A 10,704-nucleotide genomic window follows, 5' to 3' on the forward strand; every position below is an offset into this window, starting at 1 on the left:
CTGTCTGTTGTCTGACAGCTGCAGATATTGAGTCCAGTGTTTGGTCTCCAGAGGCCTATTGATTTGATCAGTGTGTTCACTCAAGGGATCCACCAATCAACACCAGTGTGTACATTAACATTCACTTCTGCCTTCAAGTGTCATGTTGACATTGATAAATCAGAAATTATAGATGCTATATGTGATATTCGCCTGCACAGTGTTGCTGGTAATATCTGAGATATTTGTCTCTCATATTGATTTGACGTTGTATATCAGGGCAGCGACGGGACACAGTGGAAACTGTCTGAGAGATTGATGCCTGCGGAGTCAGATTGTTGCTCGAGGCTCTACAAAGGAATTTGATCTCGAAAATGGAAATGTTGAGTGCGGTGCAGAAATGAAATGTTTATGATTGTGTGAATAATGATCTCTGGAGCTGCGTAGAGGGGTTTAAGACAGCTTGTGTTTTATTTGTCTCTGCCAATGGCGAATGGAAGACGATAACTGGGACGCAGGAAGTACAAGTGTTCACATGCACATGCACTAACTTGTGCCATCATGTGTGGTTCTTAGAATTGATTAGGCGAGCGTCTCTATATATACTTGAAGTCTGGGATTCGAACAAACTACTAACTATTAATATTACATTTTGTGAACGTGAGTTGAGCTTTAGCATTAGCTCTCTGGTTATGCCTTGTGAATGCCATCTCAGGGGATTCATCAGTAACTGACACAACATGTGCTGGAACAGGTGTTTAGTGGGTTAGCCTGCAGGACTCAGCTCGGGGTTTCCTGTAGAAAGTCCCGTCTGTTATACGGGGATTATGTTCAGTCTTCCTGTCACTGGGAAACAGGAGTCTCTTCCGAAATCCTGAAATGAAGCTAGCAATGTTTGTGTGCTTATGCAAACACAAACAGCATTAAAATGAATACTTCAAGTCCTTTTGCGGCTCAATTGACAATAAATTTTTCAGGCTTTTGCTTAAATGCTTGAAATTAGTGGTGTAGATAAGAATAAATTGTGGCATTTTATGATTTATTTTATTTAGTTTTATTGTATTTTATTTGATATAAATATGAATATAAAATATTTTTTATTATTTAATTCAATTTTTTAGAATTCATAAGTTGGCATAATTAATTTTTGTATTTTTTATTTAATTTAATTATTTATTATTATTATTATTATTATTAATATTAATATATATATATTTTAATGGCTAAGGGTGATGGTGAAGGAAGGTTTTTTGGCCTCTACATTTTTTCCATACTTCCATGTGTGTTAAATGATGACTTTACTATTATTATAAAAGGTGGGAACATTTCATAATTAGATGTAAATATTAAAACACTTTCATATAAATGTAATATTCAAATATTTATTTTAAAAATGATATTTTCAGAAATAATAAGAATTTTGTTTGCTTTTTATTTGATTAAATTACAGAATATATATGTTTTAATTTAAAAAAATATCACTCTCAGCTTCACCTGTTGTGGCGTATTGATTTTAGAGTGTTTTATATTGGTAGCCCCAATTTTCCACCAGTTTCATGAGTCAAGATCCCCAATTATCTGAATCCCCATCAGCAACTACACCACCTTATAAATCTCTCCCACAGGTGTGTCAGACTTCAAATAACATAAACTCTTCATCAGACCCTTCAGGCAAAGAAAAAGGCACATATAGTGTGGAAGACATTCACTGATATTAAACTCAGGCCTGTGGCCATCTGAACAGACAGAGCTGGGGGGAGGAGGAGAAATTGTAGTAATTTAATATATCAAGGGGAGACGTGCTCAATGGAGTGAATTTATTATTTGGTTCAATTACCTGTGCTCTGTAACCTATGTGATTTACTACGACACTGGTGGCTGTGGCCATAAATCATTCCTGTGAGCCACAGACCTCCACTGCAACCTTGCATCCTGCTATTCCAGCCAGGGCAGGTGTCATCTGTGTACCAGCCTGGAAATAAACCGACCATTGCTTTGGTTGTTTGTTCTCATATTGGTTTTTGTACTGGTTTATTAGCATTCATTAATGGGAAAGATTAGCTTCACATAATGAAGTCTGATCACACAATTTATGCTGACATTAATTATTGCTCTGGCAAACATCCATATGACTATTGATCATACAATTCACATTTTAAGCCTTTGTAGTGTTGTTTTCCTATTGAATATGCCACATTTGTTGTTTTCGCCAGTTTAAGTCATTGATTTACTTACTCCTTATGTGTTTCTGTATCTAACCGTTCAGTAAACTTCGAGCCGTTCAGCATTACTTCTGTGCTACAGACCCTCGTAATATTGATAGTACTCCGTGTACTCTGTAATAGCCATAATACATTTTATACATTGTAATAGGATTCACATCTCAGACAGACTAATGTTCAGTCGGTCCTGACCTGAACTGAGGCACAGAGGCTAGTTTAGATTACTCAATGTGAGCACCGAGAGAATTGACCATTTGTCAGGATGACCTCCTTTAAACTTGAGACACAATTGAACATATTTCTGATAAAGCTTGGAAAGAGTAGCACTCACAATTCTGATTCATTTTAGGGAGTTGATTTACTTGGATTGATTCTTTTGAACTGATTCATATGAATCATTAAACAGAAGAATTCCCATATTTCTGTTTTTTATTTTATTTTATTTCATTTTATTATTTTTGAAGTTAGAATATTTATCTCATTACATACTGATGTTTATTTGAATATTTTTGATCTGTCTCTCAATATTTTTTCCTCTTTTTTAAAGTCATAGAAACACTTCATTTCATTCACCACTATAAAAAGCAGGGGTATTATAGTTAGCTAAAACTGAAACTAAACTTAAAACCATTTTTTAAAAAACAAACAAATTAACTAACAAAAAATATTGCAATAAAACAATTTAAAACTGAAATTCAGCTAGTTGCCATACCAAAATTTCTCATTCTAATTTAGTGTAACTTGATGTAAAATAATAAATAAATGTAAATTAAAAATGACTTAACACTGTGTGTGTGTATATAGATATATATAGATATAGATATATACATACTGTATATATATCTGTCTAGATAGATAGATAGATAGATAGTTAGATGAATAAAAGCTACAAAAATACAATAATACACAGTACCATTTCTAAAACTAAAATGAAAAACATAAAAATAAAAACGTACTCTAAATATTAATACAAAATATAATAGTATCTCATTGATACTAAAATAGCACTGTACCTAACTATTACTTCTAAAAAAAAACAACAACCCAGAATTGTCGTGTATAGTCCTGCCCCCAAACTTTAAAATGTTCACTCAAATAAAAGTACTTTAATATAACAAAAATGACATACATCACCTTTAACATATTCTCAATATGGCTCAGACGTTGCATCGAATTTAATCTAAATGAGCTGGACGTCTGTCTACTTCAGCTCCTTTACAATAGCGATTGGCGTCTGTCCTCACAGGTGAGTGTGTATGTCTGGTCTCCTGCGCACTTTAGTGTGGTTTTTTATGCAAGATGAGATTACTTTCACATACGTACCGAGTTACAGTCATGAACCTGGCGACCATGTAACCATACACTGCACAGCATACTCCCCCTGTATGATTAAGACACATTGAAGTGCACTAAGTGGTGTCATGTTGTAATGTCAGTGCCAGTTCATTGTGGTCGTCTTTTAGGGTGGTAACTATTCCGGTTGAGATGTATAGAGCTGAACAACTAGTGTAGCCTTTCTCCTTTGCCCTGACCTGCAGTCTCAATGGCTATCGAATGGGCAAAGATGAAGCCACAATGGCTGATGGGAGTTTGTGGGCCCGTTGATATGAGTCCATGAGTTGATGGTGGATCAGATAATCCCGTCTCCCACTTTCTCCTCATACCTCTGTGGGGGGCACTGAAACCAGACCCCCGGACATGCACCGGAGGAGCTGGAGATATGAGGCTCATTGTTCAAAGAGAGTCGAAGTGTTTATCTGCAGTTGGAATGGCGACCGTGTTGGTTCTGCTCGAGTATTTAATCAGGTTGTGTGAAGACAGGTCTTCAGCGCCAACATCAGCGCCCTCGGTTTTAACCTTGTGTTATCTTAAACAAACTTTAAGATTAGAAAGTTCTTCATTGATGTTTCTGGTTAATGATGATAATGGAGTAGTTGTGTAGTGTGCTCTGACCTCCTGATTTCTGAGGGAACCACTAAATCAGCACTCCCTATTAATGTTCAAGAACGTTGTCCTGAGACGTTTACAACTGCCCTTCAACGATCCCTGTGTAGTATTTAAAGTATTTATTTGATAATTAAAGGACGAAATTGCAAAATAAACTGATCAGGACTTGATACACACAGTGGCCTTGTGTAACCCACTCACTGTATTTTTAGCAATAATGACTGTAATAATGATTGTACATTATCCCACATAATTGATACTTAAATAGATAACATAAGGACTAGTTTTAAAGATATGCTAGAAACAGCCAGCCCAAACAGCCTTCATAAAAATATAAATATCCTCTGAAACGATTTATTCAAAGGTTTGACTGACAGACTCTCTGGAGAAGGGGCTGCTTTTCTTTTCTTCCCTTGTAAGAGCTCCTGGGCCTGTTGAAGCTGTCTATTGTTAGTCAGAAAGAGAGAGAGGTGGGTGTACTCGATTCTCCTCCCCTTCGGCTCTTTCTTCCCCTCCTCCTCGGTCCTCACTATGGACCATGTCAGCGCTCCTCAAGTCTGCAGGCCCATAGTCTCCTGGAAGACACATTCCTCTTCCAGTCTTCCCCACTTCTGAGGCCTCTTTTCTGGGATAGGTTGCTTGATAATGGAGGTGGTGCAACAGGTTGGACATCAGCTATCTCCATTTGGGATATCCGAGTGTCTATCAGGTAATTCTGCTGTTAAATTGCACAGTGCTGCAGATGACATGTTTTTGAGATGCTAGAATGCTTTACTAGATTTGCTACAAGTATCATAATTTGCATTCACATGGAGTGTGACAACATAAATAATTTAGGCCAGTCATTTTCTATAAACTGAAGATTAATTTGAGCACTCACAGATGCCAGAGTGGTTTTATTTGTAGCGATAAGCACGTTTGGGTGCTTTGTGTCTGTCTGAGTGGGACATTATTTATGAGTTTAGACAATTTCATGAACAATTAGTCTCTGCTTTCTTTCTCACTCTCTTTTTCCTCAAAACAGTCCCAGTTTCTGTGTTTCTTCATCATGATGTTCTCAGATGTGTTGATGGATCTCAGCTGTCTCTCATCTGAGAACCTCAGATGCTCTCTGTACAGCATGTGTTGTGCAACCCATTTATATTTGCTTGATATCTCCATGAATATTTCTTAGGGCCTCCTTTTAGGTTTTTAAAAACTCTTCATAGTAGCTGAGAGGAGTTCAAGCTCGACCAGGATGTATGAAATATGTTATGTCTATCCTGTGCAAACAATGCTATACAGCAATTGTCCTTTTTCCTGCCAACTCCTGGCGCTTCCTTATTGTGCTGTGAGCATCTAAATCAAATATTTGTGGCGTTTCATAATGCTGTTTTGAGAGGAACATAAGAAAGTAAATCATTATCTGTATCTTTGCATTGTTGGTGCGACCACAAAATGATTTCCACGTAACAATGGGCTTATTTATGTGGCTGTTTTCTTAATAAAATGGCTGTTGATCTTTGGGATTAGCGAAGTCAATGATGGGAACGCACATAATGGAGCGTTTAAGGGTGAGGGGGCGTTTCTGGAGAAGGTATGTGACAGTAATTACTGCTCACTATAACCCTTTTGTTTGGTTCCACCTGGTTTGGGCCGTCTTATAGCTCAGGTCACTCATTAAAGAGCAGACGAGATCATATTTAACGAGACGCTGGACCATAGACATACACAGAAAGAGACATACAATACATAAAAGTATATACATGCATTCATGTTTAGAAGGATATGCTTTATAGTTTTTTTTAAGTATATACAATGCCATTTAAGTGTTTTTGATTCTTTTAAAGTCTCTTATGCTCACCAAGGCTGCATTTATTTAATTAAATAATACATTAAAACAGTAAAATTGTGAAATATTATAACAATTTAAAATAAGTGTATTTGAATATATTTTAAAATGTAATTAATTCTTGTGATGCAAAGCTGAATTCTGAATCCTTCCGAAATCATTCTAATAATCTGATTTGCTGCTCAAGAAACATTTCTTTTTATCATCAATCTTGAAAAGAGTTGTGCTGCTACATATTTTTAGTGGAACCAACATAGCTTTTTTTTTTTCAGGGTCTGTTCAGAACTTTCAAAGAGTTCAAAAGAACAGCATTTATTTGAAATCTTTTGTCAATTTAATGCATCCTTGCTAAATAAAACTATTCATTGCTTAATAAATACAAAAATACTATGTAGGGGTCAACCCATATGTGTTTTTCAGGGCCGATACCGATTATTACATACCAAGTAGACCGATAACCAATATTCTGAAACGATATATATGTCTGGTGTAAACATTAAAATTAATGTCAAAATTAAGAATAACAAGGGCTCTGACAAAAACTGCCTTCCCTGGTGTTGGTTGCATATCTTACTCTTGTCTTCCTCCGTGCATCCATCTACAATAATGTTAATATAAAGAGAGAGTTAAAAGTGGGGCGACTGTATGCTTCATGATTAAGCCTATGAATACTGTACTACAGCTAAACAGCTTGGGGAAATGTAAGTATTTGGCTTCAATAATTTACATGTTAGAAATGTATGTGTAATAGCATAACCTCTCATAATTCTTCATTAATTATTTTCGGTTGACTAAATCATAACCTACAAGAGGTGACTATTCAATTCATAATCTAATGCACATCAATTGATTAACTTAAAAAGCACAATGTATATAATAATTGTAAATAATTTAATTGTCTTCATTGCTCCATTGTAGAAGTTGCGAAGAAGACCGCGACTATTTTAATGAAACTATAACACTAATAGCTGGTTATAGGCACACTTGGTTCACTTGTTTCCTATTGAAATGTCATAATTTCTGTCATCCTAATCTTGGCCTATGTGACAGTATCTTAATCTTGGCCTATGTGACAGTAATTTCTATTAGTTTTAATGTACAGTGCAGTGCAAATTAACTGAAGGCATAAAACCAGTGTTGGGTGTAACGCGTTACAAAGTAACGCGTTTCTGTAATTAAATTACTTATCCACTGAAAAAGTAAAGTAAGGGATTACTGTTCATTTTTAGGTAATTTAATTACAGTTACTTATAAAGTACTTGCGTTACATACAGTAAATAATTTCAACAGTTCTAAAAGCAATATTGAATTTGAAATCTAAATTTACCGTCTAAAGATATTGAATGCAGCGGCTTTAACCCTCCGCGTGCGGGTGCGTTCACTTTCAGATTTTCCTGATTCACAGAGAAACCTTAAATACTCAAATCAGGGCCGGCACCAAGAGGGGGCATTCGCGGGCAGAGTTACGGTGCCCCCCACTTTCCATCCTCTCCCCTTCTTGCTGAACGTGATCGTTTCGAAAGCGAAAGTGAAGCCGGTAAAACAGCGCACATAAGAAAGCGATTGCACGCTTTAGCGAGCGTCAGAAGCTGCACGCAATCACAGATTGCACGCTTTTTTTGAAAGAAGACCTGCTATGAGAAATTTACCTCATAAGAACAGCGTGATCTGACATTATTCAGCAGAGAAGATCATTTCTGTAATTTATTCTTTCCTACATTAGTTAACGTGTTATTTTGACATAAACCTGTACAGATTTTACTAGTTGGGTTTTTCCTGAACATCTTGCCAAACTGAAATGTATTGTTTAACTTTTAAGCCTTTTTGTTATTCAGATATTTTGCAGAGTATTTCTATTTGTTAACCAAAGGTGGTTACATTTTTTTCATAAAAATGTTTAAGTATTACAGTTGTTTTAAAGCTAAAAGGCTAAACTATTCTATGTTTGACTCGAATTGAAAGAATATAGAGTTTAATTTCTATTAAGGTTTATAGGGATTTTAAGATGTAGCCTAATTAGCGATTTGAATAATTAAGTTACTTATTGAGTAACTAAGTTACTTTTCAGATAGAGTAATTAGTAAAGTAATTTAAATACAATATTGATGAAGTAATTAGTAACTGTAATTAATTACTTTTTGAAAGTAACTTACCCAACACTGCATAAAACATTAATTTAATTTATCAAATGAGTCAAACTATTTTTGGCAAACAAATGGGTTTACTATTAAAATTAAAGCATGGAAGAAATAGCGTATTGTGGGATTATTCTTTTAAACAAAAGTTGTAATAATTGTAGTAGTATTAGTAGATAAACCAAACTTTTATTTTGACAGGTTGCCAGGAGGACCTCTTAAGTTTCTGTAGCCTATGTATGATATGACGACCGTTTTACTCAAATGAAACGGTCAAATGCTCACGAAGTAACTCTCAGAGCAGTTCTGGGGATATCGTACATGTATTTATGTCTTCATTTAGTGAGACGGCAGATGCTGAACTACTAGTCCATAGCGTGAATCGATTTAAGTGTACTGACCTACTTTTGATTATGTCATCCAAACTTTGACAAATTCTTGACTCCACGTTATACAGTAAATTCGATTTATATGACTGGATTCCGTGATTCCGTCCGCGTTTTCCCCATCGCAGAAACCATATATAGATAACATTGAGGTGTTTTGCAACTTCAGTGTAGTGGATTGTGATTTATTACAACTTGAGCAATGCCTGCTGCTGCCTTTGAGAGACAATTAACTAATGCGTGATCACTGAAGCAGCTCCAGTTAGGGCTTTCGTTGTGAGAGTGCCTTTTAGTCTTCCACGTTGATTGGTCGGACTCGTGACTCCCAACAAATCAGATGCGCGGTGGGCGGAGACTGCTCTAGGCAACAGAGTGGTGAGTTCAGACAGGCTGCATCAGAACCAAATCAGTGCGTTTCAAATTAAATTATTTTATCAGCACATGGGTTTTGAAAATGACTGATACCGATAACCATAAAAATGCTTAATATCGGCGCCAATAATCGGCAAGGCTGATAATCGGTTGACCCCTAATATTATGTACTAACAAACTTTTAAATAGTAGTGTAAATATATAATTATTGAAATATAATGCATTATATTTATCAACAATGTCAACCTTTTCCACCATCTTGAATAGATTTTATCAGCTTTTTTTAATGCTTTATGGAATTAGATTCTCAGGGATGCTACCTTAAAATGTGATCAATTTTGGAGGAATGTTTAGATTTTGGCGCAGATCCTCCGTCCAGAACCTTGGGTCTCATTGCTTTTGTGATTCCCATGAAACAGCACTCTGCTTCCTGTCAGAGTCCTGTGGCGTGACAGGTTGTCTAGTCGCTTCAGAAGAGCCTGTCTGCCCATCGCTCCATGCCATCAGTGGCAGATGGTGTGGGTTTTGAGTTGTTAAAGTCTCAGGGTACCTCAAACACAGACACTGACCCAGAGACTGTCTGACTGTAGCTCTGACCCTTTTATTTCCCTGCAGTCAGAGACAGACTCTTAAAGACTTTAATTAGAGAACTGTCAAGGAAGACTTCCCTTTTCCTTTGATCTTAAATTAACGTAAAACACCTATCATCATCTGTCTATTATCTATTATTTTTAAATACTTCCCTGCATATATATATATATATATATATATATATATATATATATATATATATATATATATATATATATATATATATATATATATATATATACACACACACACACACACACACACACACACACACACACACACACACACATATATATATATATATATATATATATACATATATATCTGATTCCGTTGCCTTCTGCCAAAAGTGTTATTTGTAAAGGTCAGTAGATTAGGAATAGAGGAACTTCTCACAGTGGACAACAGAATAGCACCATTTACTTGAGAGAGTGAAAACGGCCACCTTTGGAGATATAATCCTGTTTATTGGTCAAATCTCCTGACAAGCATGACGTCTCCCTGCTATCTTTCCCTTTCTCTGTAGTACTTGGTTTATCTCCTGTTATGTTTTCCTAAAGAAAAGTGTGAGATTGACATAGTACCTTTGATAGGATTCACTGACGGAAACAATGGCCTGGGTTATCTGTGCAGCTGATTGGTGGAGAGCCGGGACTGTGATTAGCCAATCGTTCGCCTTATCTGACCTACATCACTACATGACCACATCAGTTCACTCACCTTTGGCAAGAGTGAATAAAAGCCATGTGGTTTATAAGATAATAACTTTTCTTTTATGATCTAACTTGATTACACATCTGTCACATAAGTGTCAATTCAAGTAATCAGCATCAAGGTGCCGCCACACTAGACCTGAGCAAGCAAAATTACCTTTCAGCCTGCAGTGAATTTGGATAACAGGATAAATTTAATAAATCTAAAAAATGTATGTTTATTTAATATTGATATTTGTATAAATATGTTAAATAAATAAAAATATTTAATATAATTAAATGGGTTAGGCTATATATTATTTTTAAAATAATTGTCTATTTGTTTATAATTATTTAATCATATGAATATTAATTAATTAGGAATTGAGCATGCAAAATTGCTTTTAACCTGCAGTGAATTTGGACAACAGGATAAATGTAATAAATATATCAATAAATATGTATCTATATAAAAAACAATAAATATTTTTTACATAAAAATATTTATTTAATATTGACATTTGTATGAATATATTTTCTATTGTTAAA

Source organism: Barbus barbus, assembly GCF_936440315.1.
Source record: "Barbus barbus genome assembly, chromosome: 43".
Taxonomy (NCBI): domain Eukaryota; kingdom Metazoa; phylum Chordata; class Actinopteri; order Cypriniformes; family Cyprinidae; genus Barbus; species Barbus barbus.